Genomic DNA, 21,546 nt, shown 5'->3' on the forward strand with positions numbered 1-21,546 from the left:
TTCTGCATGGACTAATGCTGCATTCACAGGTAACTCTGATTAGGCTATCTATATAAGTCAACCATGAAAGAAGAACCACTTCCCCACACCCACTTTTAAATGTTCTACACAATCTTTTCCCACAGATTTGGTTATGCTACTTCCAATTCATTACACTACCTTAAACACCACTTAGTGCAGAGAAAGTGAAGATTATTTACAGTATGCTGGGCTTTGCAGGGGCAGGCTTGTAAACTGTAATCAACATGTTAATATATTATTCTGAGGCTTGATGTAATTATTAACACACAACACATTTTACACTTTGTCTTAATACACCACCTGGTAACTATGATTTGTCCAGGTGAGGAAAAAAAGACTAAAACAAAGAAAATTAAAGCCATCATTGTCTGCACAAGCTAACGATGAAATGTGTTTTACTAATGGCAGACTGACATCTGAAGAGATTTAAAAGAGGTGTGTTTATAAAGCTGTCAGCAACACATGAACAATTCGCCATCATTCTTGTCATGATTTAGCTCAGTGTTTGTGTGTAGGTGGGTGTTTGTGTGTGTTTCTGATTGGCACCTACAAAGGCTGTAGAATTTACTACTAATATTTCAACCAGCAGCTGTCAATTCTGCTATAATTTCACTTTGAGTTTCACACAAGAAAACGAAGAAGACAGTATGCAGCCGCATGTATAGGAATTCAATGATAGCTGTTCCTATTCTTTTTCTTGTGTAGGTCTGACCTGCAATTCACCTTCCAGCACATGCAGTACAACTCGCACAAAAAACATGTGCAACCTCTTCTTCTAGCTCACATTCAGCAGGGGGAACATACAGTGAACTTAAATCAAAACAAGAGAGAGCATTTGGACTTATGTTTGGCCCCATGTGGTTTGGTTAATTAACAGAATGGGCTCTCTAGCAAAAGAGTATTAAGAGGTGGGAGGAAATGCAACATCAGAATTTGGGGGAAAAAACAAGCTTTGAAAATAGCTCCCTCATCCTCACATAACTGGACTTCATACATTCAACATGTTAGGACATTTTTAGAATTCATATTCTTTAGTGAGCGCTATGACAGCAATGAGTATATTGCACTGTAAGGGGAAGTAATCCTGTTACTGTCATGTAAACATGTCTCTGTGTCTCATCCTCAGGCTCTCTCATCTTATTTAGTGCATATATTCAGGGTTCTGTTCAGCAGCAGTGGATGTCAGTATTTCTCTTACAGGGGTTGGGGAGGTGTGCGATGTGTTTAGCCACGCCAGGAGCTACAGCGGCTTGCATTCCTTTTTTTTTCTTTGCTCATTGTTTATGTTTGCCACAGGGTTGGGATTATATTCACAGGATGCTGACAGTTAGGGATGCAGTGGCAGCAACATAACACTTCTGATTGTGAAACAGTAGGGTTTAATCACAGCCGCTCACTGCACAGCACACCTGCTAACCATCTACAGAAGAAGAACAGAGAGAGAGAGACAGGGGGGATATTAAGCTACTTAGTTTTTTTTTTTTTTAAAAAAAGATTAAATTATGTAGACAGTCATAAATAAATGTTATAGATTGGAATGGATTAGCAAATGGTAGCCTTCATCCAGTTCTGCAGTCTAAATCAGGGGACCAACTAATTGAATTGGGGGATGCGGTTATTTTGTCAAAATCTCCTAAGTTGTATTTTTTTGTGTATTGTGCCAAACCATTCAGTTGATTACACACTTGCTTTAATGGCAGTAGTTTTTATCAAGATGATGTAAATTAAATTTTCTAAGCTCTTAGCTGCGAGCTGTAATAAAGGTAGTGTGTCATCCAAGGAACAAATGTAGTGTAAGGAATAAGGTTAACACTTTTCTTTCTTTGAATATTGCTTCAGTGACACAAGGTCAACCAAATTAGCAATAGTTTTCATACATTTCTCATTTGACAGTGTTAAACATAAACTTTTAAAATGTATAGAAATAGCATGCTATGATTTAACAATGTACAGTATGCTAACCATACTGTATATTGATAAGGCTGCCAGGCTGGTCAGGTAATTAGCCTTCATAAAGGCTGACCTTTTGACATCATGTAATCTTATGTACAACCACATGTAGACAAATGTAGGACAGCATCAGTATGTGGATGAAAAAGATGCAAAAAGTGTCTGGGACTTTCCAAAAAGGACCATGGAATTAAGGTAATAATCTTTAAGTAGCATTTTGCTCACAACAGTTTGAATGCTCCCTCCTCCAGAGCTTGAGCTGGTCTGGAGCATCTGCCTTTGCATTATGTTGCTCTACGTACTGTGTAAGTATGGCTCTAATGCTGCTTGAAGGTGAAGTTAGTCAGCATTTATCTATAACTGTGACTTGTTATTTTCTGAGCGGACATTATGGCAAAGCCAAGCCAAAGAAAACAAAGCGGAACCTGTCTGAGTTAACTAGGAATAGAAAGCAAGAAAGTTACTGAGCAATATTCCAGACAAGAGTAAATATGTCTGTGGTCATGTTCATTAGCAAAAGCTGAGAGAGGAAAATAGATGTATGTGTGATGGTGATGCACCCTTGTTGCTGTTGGATTAGTAGAGATACATTTTTATAAAGTGTAATTGCTTAGCTTTTATGTTGCATGTTTCTGAGTGTATTGATGTTGGGTTGTGTTAGTGAAAGGGTGATCTACGTACATTGTTTTTTTCAAGACATGCTGGTTCCCTTTTCATCAAGTTGTAAATAAATACACATTTTACAGCATTAATGGAGAAGGCTACTACCAAAAAACCTCCCAAACAGAGGGGGAGCCTGAGAGCATTTAATATTGCTTTAAGTATCCCAATACTCAGTTACACCACTTAAAATATGTGTGTGTGAGGTTAAGATGTTATAGTGTGTTTGATTGTGAATGGTTGTTTATGAAGAAAGCTAGTTAACATGACTACAACATGACATGCTACATGCTTCATCCTCAAATGATTCAGGTGTTCATAAGACACTCATAAGACCTGTGAAGCATTTACCTGCTTAAGCTGCAGACAGCTCCGATGTTTGAAGTGACTGAACAAATCCGGTTACGTTCATGTGGCTCATGTTTGTACTGGCTTACACAAAATACATCTTGTCCTTTTCAACATGTTCTAGTACCAAATGAACATTTTGTGATTCGTGTTCTATACACAACATTGCTTCACAAATAGAAAGAAAAGAAAAGTGCTTCTGTATTAATGTATTGTTATTTTCATTACTCAGTGTGATAGAATAGGATCTCATTTCCATGAGTTTAATAATGTTCAAATCAGATTCAGACCTCTGAAGAAATTTAGGTAAGAGCTACAGCAGGAAATCACTTTTTTTATCATTTCCAAATTATTAAAATACTACTCAATGAACACCGTATTTGTAACAGATATGAGATAAAAACAACAAAAAAACATGTTTCACATTTGAATGTCTGTCTGAGCGTGAGCGTGAGTTTCTGTCACTCTCTCTGTCACACAGTCCTCGTCGAGAGCAGTAACACAGTAATAGATGAGCTGTTTCCTTAGGAACAGCAGCCTTTAGACCTCAGCCACCAGTAAGAGAAGTTGGCCCATTCACTGGTTCATTGGTTTTATAAATGCTACATCCTCTAATTGCCTTAGTCGGTTGTAAGTATTGGCTGAGATGAGAATAAATTATCTAATGATTGCTGAGTCTCTCACCCACGCATCTACGTATATTCAAAGGCACCGAAGCACCAGGTAAAGGTGACATTACTTCTCTCTCTATTCTCAAGAACTTTATTTTGACCATTTAAGCCTCCTACATAATTAACTCTTTATGTTTAATGAGCTTAAATGAAGTTCATCAACAAATTTCAACCCACAGGTCTTACAAAATTTTTATTTATTTATTTGATGGCGATCGGCGAACATAATCTGACAGCATCTGCACTAATTCGAGGTCGCTAATGAATTTAAATGATTCGTGTGAGTAGGTATTTGCAGTAAAAATCATGTATATCCCTGTAGGCATCCACTACATTCTGATAAATTATGCTATGATTTCCCTAAATGTTATAACTAGCCATAACAGAACCTTAATACAGTTTTAACTTGAAAAATAATTTCTTCAAAAAAATAAAATAAAATAAAAGTCCTTGGTAATACCTATTCACTTGTACTTCTCTTTCCACTTGTGTACCTGTGATGTTTCATTTGATGTCTAGACTGAGCAGAGCTGTTTTGTAAAAAAAAAAAAAGAAAGAAAAAAGAAAAATCATTATTTCCATTTTATTCTGAATAAACAGTTCAGGAGGTGTGCGCTGTCTGTTTGTACTGGTCAAGGTTTCTAACACATACTTTACAATGCTGCTTTATCATTGTGTAATGCCTAAACATGTTGAGTGTAATTTACAGAACAATGTGTTTCCAATACATGCAGAAGCAAAAAAAAAGACCATTATACTCCAGTGTTCCACATTATTAAGGTCTGAGTCACACTTGTGTTTATGTAACATCTTGTAAGATAAAAGAGAAACCTTATACAAAAGGTTTGGTAATGTGAGCAATAATGCCATTAAACCTGAAGCAAACACAGTTTAGGTGAAGATTATGCTATTTTCTTTATTGTTTGTGTGATTGATGCTTTATTGAATTTTCTTCTTTAAAAAGCACTTCTATTATGTAGCTACATATCAGGATTATAGATTTCCCACACATGCTGCTCATTGATGGTAGGGACAAAGAACCTTCTGACTCACTGTAAGCAACAGTAAACACATGAAATACAATGTACCTGGGGAGGCATAGCAAGGCATTTTATTTTTTGGGTTGAGGTCTGGACTTTAATTAGGCCATTCTAAAGCCTTACTTTTTTTCAGACACTTTGATAAAGATGTGCTGCTGAGTTTTGGATCATTGTCCTATTGCATTGACCCAGTTTCCACCAAGCTTTAACTGCTGGACAGACGTCCTCACATTTGCCTGTAGAATACTCTGATGCTCTGAGTTCATGGTCGACTCAATGACTGCAAGGTGCCCAGGTCATCTGGATACAAAACAAGCCCAAATCATCACCCTTCCACCACTGTCCTTGACAGTGGGTCTGTGGTGTTTCTGCTAAAATGCTGTGTTTGGTTTTCGCCAGACACAGTGGTGAGCATTAAGGCCAGACACCTCCACTTTGGTCTCATGTGTCCATGAAACATTGTTCCCAAAGTGCTGTGGTTTGTTCAGATGCAGTTTTGTGAACCTTGCTTCCATGTCATTTTTAGAAAGAAGAGCCTTTCTCCTGCCAAACAAATCATACTGCAGTCAACCTTCAGTTCAGTCCCACTTTAATTGCACTGTAAAGGACGCTAACATTGAGCACACCCAGGGAGGCTTCTAGACTCTGACATTTAGCTTTTTTTTAAATTCAGTTTTTTTACTTCTCTTCGCATGTTCTGACTTTAGGATGAATTTGCTGGTACTTCCTCTCATGGGCCTTGTTTTTCACACAGTGCCTTCTAGTGCACTGTAGAACATTTGAACTCCAAATATTTTGGAAATGGTTTTGGAAACCCTTTCCATGATTGATGTGCAACAACAATTTCTACTCTAACACCACTGCTTATGTCTCCCTCTTGGCATCATGGTTAACCTGAATGCTCCAGAGCAGCAAACTACCAAAAATGTCTGCTTTTATAGAGGTCTGCACACCTGCTGATGATCACATCTTCCAAGGCTGCAGCTCACCTTCTTATATCCTGGAAACAATAAGGGCCTACCTAGTATAGGTCACATGTTTGCTGCTTTATGATTGTAAAAAAATGTTATAGATACAGCTTATATGTTACTAGTCTATCTTTAGCTACTAAAACATACACATACAGTAACACTGTAGAAAATATTCTAAGGGGAAGGAATCCAAACAAAGAGACAGAATTGTGTATGCCATGCTGGTAATAAAATACAAAGAAATAATATGAGCCAGGCCTTTAGCTCATGTACCCTTGTGGTTCATAGGCCATTTTGGATGAAAAAAAAAACACACATTCAGCAAATGACATCTATATAAGAATATCCACTGGCTGAAAATGAAAGAAATTTTTCTTGCTTTATTGTGAATCCAAACAGCTTCTTGAAAAATACAGAGGCTACAGTCTGCCAATAGAATACTTTAGGGAAAAGAGAGAAGGCAAAACATCTGGCCTCCGAATTTTAATTAGACTTGCCACTGGGATTTCTTTCTATTTTACGTACAGGGGGTACTTCTTTTCCTCGAGGAATACTTGACAACATGATGCGAAATAAAATATAAACTTCTCATAAAACCATTTATTTAAGAATTCATGTTAATGCATAACTCACACTGTGTTGTCAAAAACAATCTAGTGCACCGATTGGAAGAAATGTACACATGCTACAATAACTGATATTGAAAGGATTTAAGGACCACTGAGACTTGGGGTATTATTATGATGTCTGAAGCCACACTGTAAACAAGTAAAGCTATTTTGACAGTTTATTTGTTTGATTTGAGATTTTGTATGAGCAAATTAGACCAGTTCAACCCGAGTGCAACCGCCACTGAAAACCGAAGACTCCATCTATAGAAAACACCCTAGAGTGAGTTTATATCATGCAGGGAGGAAAACTGCTGCTTCACTGCTCTAAAAGGGGTTCAAAGTTAGAAGTTTATTCTTTCTCCAAGCGTTCTGTGCAGTCTTTCAGTCAACATTGTACACTAACAATGGTTAGCCCTGCCCTGGCATCAACTTGAGAAGAAATCCTTCATTTTTAAAAGGAAGAAGAACCAGCCACAGTCTGGCAATCACTTAGCCTAAAATGTGCAGCTCAGAGGGGTGAAGTCATGTTATCCATTTCCTGGTGAACACAGAATGAGGATCTTTTATTCTCTTTGTTCGATTTGTAACCTACAACAAGTATCTGGCCCAAGTAGGAGTAGTGAATTTTTAAAGTAAAGGTATATTCAGTAAGAAAATACTTTCTATTTTGGTTTTCCTTGCACTATTTGATTAAAATAGCAATAACCAAAATCTTATTTATCTGTAAAACACGACAGCATTTCCAGTGTTCTCAAAGGGAGTATTTTGGTGTTCACTGTCAATTTTTGGTTTTGGTAATCTGAATGGTAAAATCCAGTATGTGGGCCGGCACTAAAAATAGTTTGTCGTATCATTTCATTTCCAACAGGCACGCTGGCAGGTAATCAACCAGGGGGCTCGACGTTGTTAGCACAGTTACCTAGTTCCGTCTGTGATTTGAGCCCTCCCTGTGTTAGTCCATGTTGTGATTGAAATTGCAGGGGTAACATGAGGAATGCTGAGATTACAGGAGTAGTCCTCGCAATGAATTTTAGCAGTCTGATGATTTGCCATCACCATAACAACACACACAAAAGAGAGTACAGTTAAATCAGCTACCAATAAGAAAAAAAAGAAGTCTATTGGCTGAACTTAAAATGAGTAAAATACATTCAAAATGTGTCCTTTATATATGAGTATTCAGCTTAGTCTTTTTTTTCCAAAAGATAAAAGAGAATACTCGGCATAGATTGTCAATGACATGTTCTTGAGTAACACAACAGTACAGTGCCATCGAGCTATGTGTTTCCAGGAATCCATGCATTTATTCACAAGACACTCCAAATGATCAAGGTGTCAGCTGGCTGCATCAGGAACCAACTGATGCAAAGCAGATTTGTTACAACACTTCAAGGGACAACCTCGTCATTTTTAAGGGAGCGATTTGCAACCTTGGGGTGAGACTAGGGTCCTCCATTTCCTATCAAAGATAAAAGAACAACTGGAGCGAGTGAAACACTCAGAGTCTTCAGCTCCTCCTCCTCCCCCCAAAAAACAGTGAGGTCTGCTGTTAAAATAATGGCTTGTGTTTTCTGATTTAAAAGAAGTGCTGCTGGTGGATCACAATGTAATACAAGAAAATCAAGAAGCTTCAGTGTAGAAAGCTGACAAGGGGAGAGCTCTTCCACTAAGACAATGATACAAGTCTGTGACGGCTGCCATTCGGGAATATGGATTTAAACTTTGAAAGAGCTCAGACTGTGTGTGAAAGAAAAGAAAAAATACTAAAGCGTTCCCCTACTTTAGGTTACATTGTTATTGATCATTCCTCTTGATTTGTATTCATCAACATTATAACACAATGTATATCCACAACTAATGATAAGAATAAAAAAGTTTAATTGCATGAAATGGAAGAACCAAAAGTTGCACTGACTTTACCAACTGAAGTGTGTGTGTTGGGGTTGGAATGGCTTCAATCTGACACACTGTAGAATTGTGGGTAATCAGTTTGACCTAAAATCAGGAAGAATCAACAGACACATAACAGTAACGGACAGCCGGTTCAGAGAAATGTCTGCTGTGTGTGTAGGCTTCTCTAAAATAACCTAGCAGCAGCTTTTTCCACAATCTGGAGGTCTGCCAGCCTCCGCACAGACAGAGCAGAAGTGCATTACAGTTGTCAAGGTGGGATACAAGTATTTTAACAATACAGGATGAGTGAGTTTTTTTTAGAGACTCATGTTTGTACATTTTATGTATGGTTGATACTCTTTAATCTCTTTAATCCTGACATGCAGGACTCCCATATAACTGATTCTGTCAGATTAAAAAATGTGTTCATATCCGTGGCCGTTAATACATTGTGAATGCAGCTCTATGTCTAATTAGTGGATGTAATTGTTTCAATGAACTTGTTACAGTATTAAGAAACAACAACTGTGAGGTGAGGCAGTTGTTCATAATATACAGTCAATTTTATGGACCAGAAAGAATGGAGGAAGATCAGCACCCAGGGGAAAGACATCACATTCACATTTCATTTTTACTGTGAACCAAAAAGATACAAAACAAAAGTCATATATTTTATGAAATAGAGCCTATATTGTTTCTATATTTATCAAACTTTCACACTTAAACTGTGTGCTGGGCTAAATACACCTTTTTGTATTTACCAGTATACTTCAAATGAGCTGATTTTGTTTTTGTTAGCAAACACTGCTGTTCGTTTACTGTCCAATCGTGTGTCAAATCATTCGACCCCATCCTAACAAAATCCTGTCTATGTGTTCATTTACATGTCTTTTAGCCGCGCTGCAAAGTGTTCATTACACTGTTCAACAAAGTGCTTTATATAAAAAAAGCTCCACCAGAGATGACTACTGTACTTTCCCCATGCAGCAGTAGATGTGTATATCAGGTACAGTCCTATTAAACTGACAACACAATTTCTGCATAAAAACAGGCATTCTGCCCAGTTATCCTCTGTCTTCAAACATGTCCTTGTTGTCGGTTATTTTCTATACCTTTTCTGTATTTCAATTCATCCCTAATTTACCATCCCTTCCATAAATCTTTTTTGATATTGTGATTTTTTCCAAACCTCCACGGTCACATACATTGATTTGACTGTTGGGACTTTGAATACAGGCACACTCTTGTCTCGAGTAGAATTACAGTTTCTTTTTTTTCCATAATAATCAGGCAAAGCATTGTAGGGAGGTGTGTTTCACTTCCAGCTTTTGCAAAATCATTGCCAAATTTATTTGCATGTCCTGTACAAACTTGTATTTCCAGGGGCAGCCAAATGGTGCTTCCTTTTTGCCTAATTCTGGAGAACGAGGCAGGAGAATAAACACGTTCTTTTGATAAATGCACCACAGGGTGGAAACTTTCCAGGCCACATCCAGTGGAAAGTTTGCGGAACATGACATAATATGGAAATGACAGTAAGTTCTGTACTCATGGTGATATAAGAAAAACTGCAGCTTGTGTCTATGCTGATATAGAATAACTCATTGTTGCATTATAAGAAACAACTCACTGTTTAATTCCTACATATTTTATATGTCTTCTCATGTTTTATATACAAGCAGCATTTTCTGTGGAGTAGCTATAATGCAGGGCTTTGTTTAAATTACTGGATATTTTAAAGGTGATTTAAAAAAAAAACTGTTTTCCATCAATATGCTATCATGTAGAAAATGAGCTGTATTTATCATGGCAAATAAAAAGAAGTGTGCTTGCTGAAACCAAGGCCAGCCTCTGCCAGAATGCCAGATGGGCTCTGCGATTGTAGCTCTACGTGATTTACAGGAGACAGAGAAACAGAATTAAGATGGTTTCAAAAGGATTTTCTTTGAAGGGGTGAGGATGACAGTACTTCAGCTTTTGACTAAGAATGAATAATTGTGACTTTCAGAGCTATCCTTGGTGAACCTTGGGGATACAGATCAGCAGTTTTGCGAGCAGCAGGCTTTTGTAATCCATTGCTGGAGTCCTCAACCGCCCATTGTGATACTTTTGTGTATGAGAATGGTTTAAAGCACCAGCCTGTTCTGTTCAGGGATCACAACGGGCAGGAGGGTTCTCTTTTTGGATTTTGGAGGAACCATATCATGATGGAGATTTACATGAGGACTGTCACTCTGTGCTGTTTTGAAGTAGACGCTATGACACAGAGGAAATGAGAAGCTTTTCATGTTTAATTAATAATGCTAATGAAACTTAATTAGAGCAGCTTATGAAAAATGCATTCAAATGAGAGATGAGCTTTATCCTTAAATAACAAGCCTCCTGTGCTGGATTTGGTGTCCTATTACATGCTAATTAGACTGCACTAGGGACTGTTAATGAGAGTATATCATTTCGATCTTCAGCACAGCAAGGCTCTCACCAATTGAATGTGACCATATATGTGTGTGTATATAAAATAAGCTATAACCATGTTATCATTTGTAAAATCTGGGCTATAATCCACATCAATGCCAGTGCATTGATTACCTTTTATAGATTTTCAGCATGCATAATCACATGCTTGAGTCCAGATTTTACGTGTTTTATTATTATTATTATTATTATTATTATTAATAATGTGGATCAGATTTTCAGGGTGAGATAGAGTCAGACTTCACAAAACAGTCCTGTTTCTTTTGTATCTCTGATGTAAAATCTTTTGTTGTGTACCATATTTCAATTATAATAATTTATTTGCTGCAAACAAGGCCAGACTGAGAAGCACATCATACATAGCCTTAGAGCTTTTGGGCATTCAACAATCCTTTGGGAGTGTCTATTAAAAAGACCACGCAGACTGCAGGCTATTAGTCCATGGTTTAGAGATCTGGGGGAACAAAAAAAAAATCTTTCAAAAAAGGTTGCACTGTTCATTTGATTTTTTCACTGAATCCAATCACAAAGTACATTTTTTGGTCATGTATTGTGCCTGCAAATTTTATTTTATGTTAGTCATGTCAATTATCCACATTTGGTGATCTGCTCTTTCATCTAAATGCTAAATGTCAAAAATAATAGATTTGTTATGCTAAAAAAAGCCTATCTTCTGATGCACGCTGTGTGCTGAAACTACATAGACGGTCTTTATGTAGAGAGACTGTGGCAAACTGTCACAGTGTGTGTCATCTCCAGCTTTATAACAGCTTACCAACATCACAGCTCAATTGCTGAAAATGCCTGTATACCCTGCAGGTAAGGGTCTATTAAATCCTCCTACACTGTGATCCTGCTCCTACGCTTGATTCTATCTCAACCTGTAAGGCTTTTGGTCACTAACACCTATTGCAATTTGCTGCTTTTGAATTCTAACAAATCAAACCTTGGAAAAAAAAGAACAAAGCAATCATAGATTTGAACAGTCAACACATGACTACTCATATCAGCTGATAAATCATCAGTGTGATAGGTATACATAAACTAATTAACTATATAAGCGGTGTCTCTGTGCTGAAGAAAGAGAGGGGGGTTGGATGAATGGGTGGATGTGTGCGCTCTGTTTTACACTGTCAATTTGGCAGACGCCTGCAGGGGCTGGTGTGTTGCCATGGTGATATGAGCGAGGCATGAAAGAGCAGCAAGGTTTGCCTAACAGGACCAGTCTTATAAGGACTGATAAAATGAGAACCTTTCTTTAAGAGTCTCACATACATTATATGTCTATTCAGGACAGCCCAGAGAATCGCTCTTAACCACAACGAGGTCCATAATAGAAATGAATAACAGCTGCCCACTTAATGCTTGATTCAAAACATTTGGTTTTGTGGAGGATGCTATTCTGTTTTTACTCCAGCATTCAACAGCTATTCCACATGTGCCAGTGCATTTATTCCATAATAATTTATTTTTACTGTAAGCCCTTTCTCTTGCATTGTATATTTCTGCAGACAAACATCTTTTGAATGGGAATGAGAGGAGTTATTTTATTGCCTGTAGTGCAATTAAAAGCATTAAATAAAGGCTTCAATTTATTTAGCAAGCAGCCCGAGCAGAATAAGCTGTGTTCAAGCATGTGTTGTGCAAATTAAAATTCAGTCATTACAAGCCATATGTCTAAATAACATTCAAATTAAGCAGAACGTAGAATGGTTAATGGTTAATTCTAGTGAAGGGACATACTAATGTGAATTGAGGATTTGTTGCATATTTTCAGGCACTAAACACTTGTGTTTGTCTTATATTAAATGATCACACATAGCTGTTTAGTCTCACGCAATGTGTACTTAAAGCTGTTCCTGGCAAAAGCCCTGATTTATTAATGCAGACTGACCACCTCAACAGAGGAAATTGCGTTTGACGTTTTATGCCTGGGTAAAAATCGGAGGCACTGTGGTACACGGAGCAGTTGCAAAGAGAGACTAGTTAGCATGAAAGGGTGAGTGGGAGAGACAGACATTCAAAGCATGCACAAGAGAGTGACAAGAAGGATGCATCATAAAGGTATGCTGCTTTCCTTGAACTCTCCATTTAACACGACATGACAAAAGCGCAGCAGAACGACAACATGTTAACAGGTCTCACACCTTTATCTTCCTGTTTACCACAGGTCTGTTCCGCTCATCTAAAAATAATGCTATTAATGACATCTATGTTTGACTAATTATTCTGTATTTCTTCTCATTCTAGGCAAAATAAAAGGGAAGTGGAAAGACAGTGTGTTGAACAACTACACTAAATAGATGCAACAGGTGGTTGCAACAGAATTAAAGGGACAATTCTTGCCAAAATCAAACATTTCTATTTTGTGATAATTGTCAGTGGAATGTATTGAGTAACAGAGTCAGAATTTCTGGAAAGATACGCTACTATTGACTTTTTCATTTGTGTGTTTCTGGCAGTTGGAGCACTGTAAGATGGATGCCATTCAGTGCCATTATTTTGAAGAATAGGCAGAAAACTCATGGTGACTCACACTGAAACAGATGAAGAGATGTCCTCACTGGTGTCAACCAGACACTCATATTATATGTGTAGTTTTAGCATGATAACTATTTTTCATAACATAATAGTGTTTTTTTTTTTCATTTGTTTGCAACACCATATAAACGACATGCAAACTGTTAATTTATTTCAACTCATAATTAGTGCCAGTTGTTTCAAATTCCAGTTGTAAGTCTGCCCTGGTGCCTAAGTGGATGTCATTTTTCACAGAATTCCAGTGGTCTGCTGTGACAGCGACGTCCTTTGCTTGCTCAAGCATGTCCAACCTTTGTGCCCCAGCGTCTTCATACAAAGTACGCATTCATGACACGGTGGTTCCTCTTACATGTCTCTCTATGCAACTTAATTCGATAAGCTAGGCAATAAGCTAGTTAGCCAGAGCACAGGTTGTTTTGCAGGTTGTAGAATTGTGAGAACTTGTATGGATGGTGTTTCTTTTTACTATTTCTCAGTAATTTCATACTGACCAAAGGGTTATGTGTACAGACTGAAGGACATCTTCGGAGTTAAAATCAAACAAAAACAATCTCACTCACCTGCGACTGCTGGTACACTCTACAGAAGAATCCCCTCTGACTTGGCCAGACACCCCTCCAAACACGACTGGCAGGGTGCTCAGGAGTGAATTCGCTGAAGGATCACACCCTCTTCACTGCACTCAGGACTCCTACTGGGTGAACAGAATGGGATCTTCAGGGGTGAATAGTGTGTCATGAAGTTCCGTGGGGATTAGGCCACCCTAGTCAAGCTCCTCACTGTCAGATGAAAAGAAGCGGCTGATGTGACTCCATGGCCGCATTGCTAGACCGTACCTGTACAACAAAGGGAGAGTGTGAGGACCTGAAACACCAAACACAGTGAGTACATCTTCCCACACTATAGGAAAAAGCAGAAAACAAGACCAACAACTTGGTTTATTATGCATAAGAAGATAACAAATGCATGCTTGGGTCTCACATTGACCCCCCTGCTGTTATTGTATGGGCTAAACAATTACACATCCAAGCTGTGATAAAATCCTATTTTACTGTAAAAGGTAAAACATCATGGATGTCACATCCCTGTAGTGATATTTAAGAAACAATTTGTTAGAGAAGATAAATAAGGTTGTACGGTTAGAAAAGATTAAGTAAATGCTAGTGTGCAATTACTCACAGCTTCTCCTTTTTGAGGTTACTGAGCGTTCGGATTCCAAGACTAAATATTGGTTGTTTTTTAGGGCCCGAGCACCGAATGGTGCAAGAGCCCTATTGAAACCCTTAGGATTATTATTTTTTTTCCCTCCTCTAAGATTGCTTTTTGAGAGCCTTACCATTCCCCAAAACTCACCAAACTTGGTAGAAAAATTTGTTCGCCTGAAAATTTTTGAAATTTGCTGACTTTTGAAACACACATGGGAAAATGGCTCTATAACACGTAGCCCCTCTGGCCGGTTTGACACAGGATTATGAAATTTGGCACACATATTTATCACATCAAGACGCACAAAAAAGTTTGTGGAGTTCTTGGACCCCCCCTCTAAACCCAACAGGAAGTCTGCCATTTTAAAGTTTGCAGCCATTTTTGGCGATTTGTGACCCTGCTACAAAACTTTTCACCCCTTGCATACTTCATCGAATTGAGCTGAAGTTCACCTTGTCCACTCAGGACACCATAGGGAATAGACGCATTCCAAAACTCTTTTAAAAGTGTTACGGTGTGGCCGGGGCGTGGCCTCAAAGTTGACCATTCGCCATTACAAAGAAACACTGTATTTTCTGCAGTACCACCAAAATACTTCATGCAATGTGGACACAATCTTATAGTACTGCTATGGACCCGAGTCTGAACAGATATATATGCTAATATGATGACACGGTCATAGCGCCACCTACTGGCAGCAGGAAATTTCTCTTTTAAACATATTTTTACGTCTACGTCTACGTCTCTGGAAATGAGAGGAGAGAAGAGCATAGGACAGGAGAGTATAGGACAGGAAACTGCGATGGCCACGCGGATTGCAAGGTGCGCGAGGGCCCGCAATGCTGCTTGCAGCTTTAATTTTATTTTGAGATACAACTTTTATAAAAAGAAACATTTGTTTCTGTTTTCAATTATATGCATATTTAACCAGCAACTTTCATTATTGTGTGTTGTCCTTTCAACATCACCCCATTCTCTGTGTTTATTGTTCTTGTGGTAACGCTTGTTTGATTCTTTGCTTTTTATAATTTCCCAAATACCATCTTGTTGACCTTTCACAACAACCAACAAGTTATTAACCATTACTAATTGCAGTGTTATGGCATTTATTTATTTTTTCTCTTTCTTCTTTTGCGGACTGTCTTGTCATCTAAATGTTTTGTTTTGGGTTTTTTTTTTTGTCGTTCTACAGTCAAACTTGTGCTTGCTGTATTGCAGTTTAACCACACTGAAGCACAGTTCCTTTCATCATCTGGGCATACAATAGAACAATTGACTGTTTACTGTTCTCATTAGTGATCTGCTACACTCCAGTCATTATTCCAGCTGACAGGTCAGTGTAGCCTTTGGGTGAGCCTTAATTCGTTTTCATGCGTGAGCCCAATCATTAATTCAACCCACAGACATGGCCTAGAGCTTTAGAGAAGACAGAACAGTGAATACTTTATGCTGCCTCTCAGCAACCTCAGAAACCCATAATTAAGAACTTCCAACCAGGACAGATGCACTGCAGTGGCCTGTAACAAACCACTGACAAAGTCTTTGATATCATAGCCAAACTGTTTCATAAGGATCTGCAGTGTTCACCTTGTGTAATAAACATCTAAGTCTCACATGATCATCTAGATGAAAAGGGGTTTAAATTGGGCATTCTGGCTGAATATTGACAGACAGGTGCAGAAAAAAAAGAGATCAATCATCCATGGTACAAAACAAACGGATAATCAGATTTGATGCTCAAACCTTACAAGAACTGAGAGCCCTTTAGTAGTGATATGATCTGAGCATACTTCATCTGAAAAGCCAGCTCCACCATCCTCCAGAAGGAGCTGGCTGCATCGCACTCAACCACCTCCTTGTGTCAGCTATTTTCAGCTCTGTGTGTCTAATCAAACCAACTGTCACAAAAGTGAAAGAAATGGTCTGGACTCACAAAACTGCTCCAAATGTTCCAAATGCTTTTTGCATTTTATTATGTGAAAAGAAGGGAAGGCAGACAGGACCATGGTCTCAACCAGACGTCTTCTTATACTGCGTCAATACAGTCTTCACAGGCTTATATAACCTTGTGTGACCAGTATGGATGTATGTTCAAGTCTTGCCACTTAAATTTGTTAATGCACCGCAGACCTATGTACTGTATGTTCAAATCCTGACGCTTAAAGTTTGAAAAAATCTAAAGCTGAAGTTTCTTTGTGCTTATATAAAGGTGCAGGTGTGTATCTGGAGCCCTGGCTTCACAACAGTCTGAAAGCACAGTGAGAAAAAAAACAGCTTTCTCTGATTAGCAAAGTTATTATATAAATGTTCTGTAAAGCTTGTTCCAACAACTTAACTGCGTTTGCCCGAGAAGTCAAGACTAATTACACATGATTATATCAGCCCCTTTTTAACCAGGAAATGTCATTAGTGGTCTGCTTTTAATATGATGGAAATGATTACTTATGCACCTTCCTGTGGTTCCTGTGCAAAATCAGTGAAGAAGCTTGTTGTATGTGGGAAAAGTTTGTTCTGTAACATGCATTTGACATTGTGAAAGGGTCAGTATTAATCAAAACTATGATCTAACTAGGGTCTGGGAATAAAAGCAAAAGTGAAAATGTAATGCCCTGAAATGTCTTTAACTGGATTACTATCTGAAATAACTACCTTAGCTAAAAGATGCAGCCAGTGACTGTATATGTACAGATGGATGATGCAGCTCTGCCTCCAACCATTGCACAACAGTGATGCCAAAATATCTTACCTACGGATGCTACCAAAAAGAGGTAAGCTGAAAAGGCTGAAAAAAGTACAAATGGATTAAAAAAAAGAAAAATTGCATTTGTACAAACATCAAAGGCATAGTTTTAGCATGGACGTGGCACATCCCCGCTAATGTCCAGCGATTACTAAATTGTCCAACAATAACAACATCAACAAAAACAGATTCTCATTGGGTGCAGGAAGGGTTAAATTCTGTTCTTTTCTGGCGTCCTTAGATATTCTCCTATCATTGGTTCTACACAAAGCCCTGGTCTTACTGTGCACATCTGGCAAACATACATGTGGAAAATGCCATAAACCAGAAAAAAACAAGCAAAATTTTTTAGTCCTTGCTTCTGGGGAGCAGTCATTTGTCCATGTTTATTTTCAGTCTATGCATTCAGCATATAATGTTAATATGCTCTATTGTTTATGTATAAGAATTTATTATTACTAAATTGTTATGTTCCATTCTTATTTTTGCCGTCTTCTATTGACTTTAAACTTTAAACTTTTTTGTTTGTCTCCACTTCTCTCCCACCCTCCTGCTGTACTGCTTCTCTACACTTTTTCAGCTCTTTTCCTTTTGTTTCCTTCTGTTTTATTCTTCACCTTGTATCTTTCCTCTTTGCCTTTGCTCTTGTAATTCTCTTGGCTGTCCTCTGCTCTCCTTTTGTGTTTCTCTGTTCCTCTCATTTATTCTTGTCCTCCAGCTCTCTTTGTGTTCATTACTATGCTCCTAATCCAGCGTTTCCCTTGCCCGTCTACTCAACTCCTTACGTCTCTTTTTTTTGTTTCCAACTGTATAATCTTCTACACTTAAATTAGCACAATGGATGTAAGCAATAGCAGTGTAACAGCTGCACTCACTCACCCTGCATTAGAAGTTGGAGACCAGTGCTACTGCAAGTTACATTTTCCTGATAACAAACCAGTTGCATACAGGAGTTCGTTGTTGAGATTTGGTGCACTTGTGAATCCGAGAAGCTACTTAACCATGGGTTTCAACAGTTTTCAATAGGATATGTAGCGTATGCACAGCAGGCTGTCAGATTATGTTTTATTGTCAATTTTCAGTGGTGTGACAGAAGAAGCTGAAGGAGTGCAGAGGCTGTTCCTCACTGTAAAACTGTAAAACACAAGATTTTATACAGTCACACTGCAAAGTTAAGGCCATTGGAAAATATTCTCCTTAGCCAGAGTGAACATTTAGCAGCACATGCTAAAATTGCCAAAAGCACACTGTGGTAGTACTGGCTGGGAAGACAGAAAAGAGAAAGTTACAACCTGTTCTAATCTTAAGTTCAAGTATAAATTATGTAAAATAGTGTGCGCCTGTTAATCAGTGCCTTCTCTACAATCTGGACCTGCATATTGAGGGTCAGATATCAGTTTGTATCCACATACACGTTCACAGTTCACAGGTTGAAGCAATTTAGCAGGGGACAACTTTAACACTTGGAGTCAAACAACATATAAAGACACACACATATAGGACCTTTTGTTCACTTAAAGGCAGTAGACTAACTCTGCCTCCCACTCTGGCAACTTGAAAATCTCAGCTGGAGTGATAAGATTTGTGAAGAACACTGTGTGGTTAGGGACTTTTTAATAATGGCAAAGCAGCGGATTACATGACTGGATGAGTCACTGCAGGGTGAGAACATGTCAGAATTCATAACTTTGCTTATGGAAATGAGCAAAGATACGTTTCCACATGGAGCATGGAGTCTCCTACTGTTGATTTGAATGTTTGTACAGTAAAGGTGGAAGCATCCAATGTCTAAAGTGTTTCCACATGTTATACAAAAGCCAACAGACTGTCCTTTATTACACTTACACATCCACTGTCATGGTCATAAAACATCCCCTTAATAGTGAAAAAACAAACAGTTTTCATAAAAAAGGGGAAATGCATACAAACAATTGCTGTTTTTTAGCTACTAAAGAACTTTCTTCACAATGTAATATAGATTTCCATTCCTGAACAGACCAAGGTTGTGCTGTATGCAGTTACAGTACCTCACTGGTTATATAAGATAAATTGTTGAAAATGACTGTGGGCGTTCAGCATTTAAAGCTAATAGACTGAGTTGACCTTATGATTTTGTTCTTTTGTGGGTTATGGATAAAGAAAATGGACCCACTCTAAGGTCATATTCAACAGCATTTGTGTACACTAAGCACCAACTTCTACAGCTGGAGGCTGAAGTCTATGCAGACACACATTAACTGATGCTACAAGTAGCCAATAAAGCCTCCTTTAAAAAATACAAATAATTTATTTTTTTTATAAATCTGAAAAGTGTCAATATCCCAGTAGAAGCGGTGAACTTACATTGTAACTAACTTATTGCATGCAATAATTCGGCATGGTCACTGATGCTATAAAGCTGGTATACTTGATTGACAGCTGACTGACCTGCTGTTTTTTCCAGCAGCTGAACACATCCTGTCCACTTCTTTTGAGGACTAAATGTTTCTTGCAGAGGTAAGTGAAAGCTTCATGTCAAAATGACAGTGTTGAATGTCTATATATAATAGACAATTCTTGACATAATAACCACGAGTCATGATTTATGCATCACCCTTTGTGAGCATGTCATGACATTTTAAAATGTGGTATTGACATCAGTGTTTTGTGAACATGAAATGTACTACTTTAAGTTTTATACAGGTCCAGCACAGTCTGTCATTGGCATCTTTTTAAAAAGTCTAAAACACACACAGAGGTTGGAAATTTAAAAGAAAATCCTCTGTATATTCATACATTCCAACATTAATGCCTCCCTAGTATGAGCGCTTGACTGGCAGCTCAACTAATCAGCCTTTAATCTCCTTTGTTTTATTAGTTAGGAGGACATTAATGTGTGTTGTTTGTACTCTTGTATGTTGGGTAAAATAGAAGTGGATTTAAGCGAAGCGTGCCCATTGAGATAATAACATGGTTGTGTTTTTATATAACCCTTTTCGTGTGCAAATTGCTATGAAAAAAAGTAACCCTAACAAAATGTTCATGTTTCTCCTACTTCACTGGTATAATTCCAAAAACTGTCACATAAAACCTTCAATCACAACCCTCTGGGTGGCCAGTAAACTTGTGGAAAGCAAAGTTTTAAAATGTCAAGATGCTACTTCAAAAAAACAATTTTTAAAAAATGTGTAAAACCAAAAGTTATAGCACCTTTCTGTGAAAGGCAGCAGTGTGGTTTCTGTTAAAAAGCCCTGCAGGTAACAGAGCTCTGACAATAATGATCTGCTCTTGGCTTGGTGGTCATGTAATAAGCAGAAATCACATATTATACAGTATTAGACAACCATCCATCCATCTCCTGAACCTGCTTTGTCCTGTAGTACAGGGTCACAGGTCATCAGTCCATCTCAGGGCAACACAGACAAACAACCACTCACTCTCACACCTACGGGCATTTTAGAGTCACCAGTTAACCTAACATGCACGTCTTTGGAATGTGGGAGGAAGCCAGAGTTCCGTACTCGGAGAAAACCCTCGCAGGCACAGGGAGAACGTGCAAAGTCCACACAGAAAGGTCACATGGTCATGCAAGTCTCTCACAGATCCACCTGTGTCCATCTGCAGTTACCCTGTTTAACTTAAATAGATATCAATAAAATGCACGCATAACTTTTTTAGCATACATATAGCTGTTTCAAGGTTATTTTTGTTGTGTTGTAAAACACTTTTTTAAAAGTAAGCCTTGACAAACAATCTTATATAAAATTGTACATTTAAAAAACTCCATCACCTACTTCAGTATGAAGTGCCTCTGGCATTTCTCACTATAACAAAAATAAATCTGATGCAGGTAGTGTGCAATTTAGAACATAATAAGCACATAGTAACCTGAGCTGTGTCTGTATTAAGAATGCTTCAGATACTAAAAGTAGTAGTTGTTGATGAGAACAACTGTGAGGCAACCTTGCAGTCTGCCTTGTATGGATAAGAGGCAGAAGTTTCATCTACAGCAACAGATAGACCTGGTTTGATATCATCATCAAGGCTGTAACTTGTGTGGTTACAATTTGAACTTATAAAAAAACCACATGTGCATTTTATTACAGTCAAACCTGCTAAAATTGAAAAATACCATTTGAGTTTTGATCAGTTCGAGCATCATGGCTGAGCTGCCAACCTGAATACTCACAGCTAACTAAATAAAATAGCAAGTGAAGTGGAAAAAGGCAGTTGCCACAACCAATCCCACAGACATTTGCCTCCCTATAGCTGTGCTGTTGGCATTACTTTGCTTTCTAAAGCATACAGAAACACACACACACACACACACACACACTGGCTATCCATAAAAATCTTTCCTTATTATTTCAAGGTAAACTCACAATGTGCTTCAGGCTGTTAGACCTACAAGCATGCCAGTCTATGTCTGATAACATAACA

This window comes from Parambassis ranga, chromosome 14 (assembly GCF_900634625.1).
Source record: "Parambassis ranga chromosome 14, fParRan2.1, whole genome shotgun sequence".
NCBI classification, from domain to species: domain Eukaryota; kingdom Metazoa; phylum Chordata; class Actinopteri; family Ambassidae; genus Parambassis; species Parambassis ranga.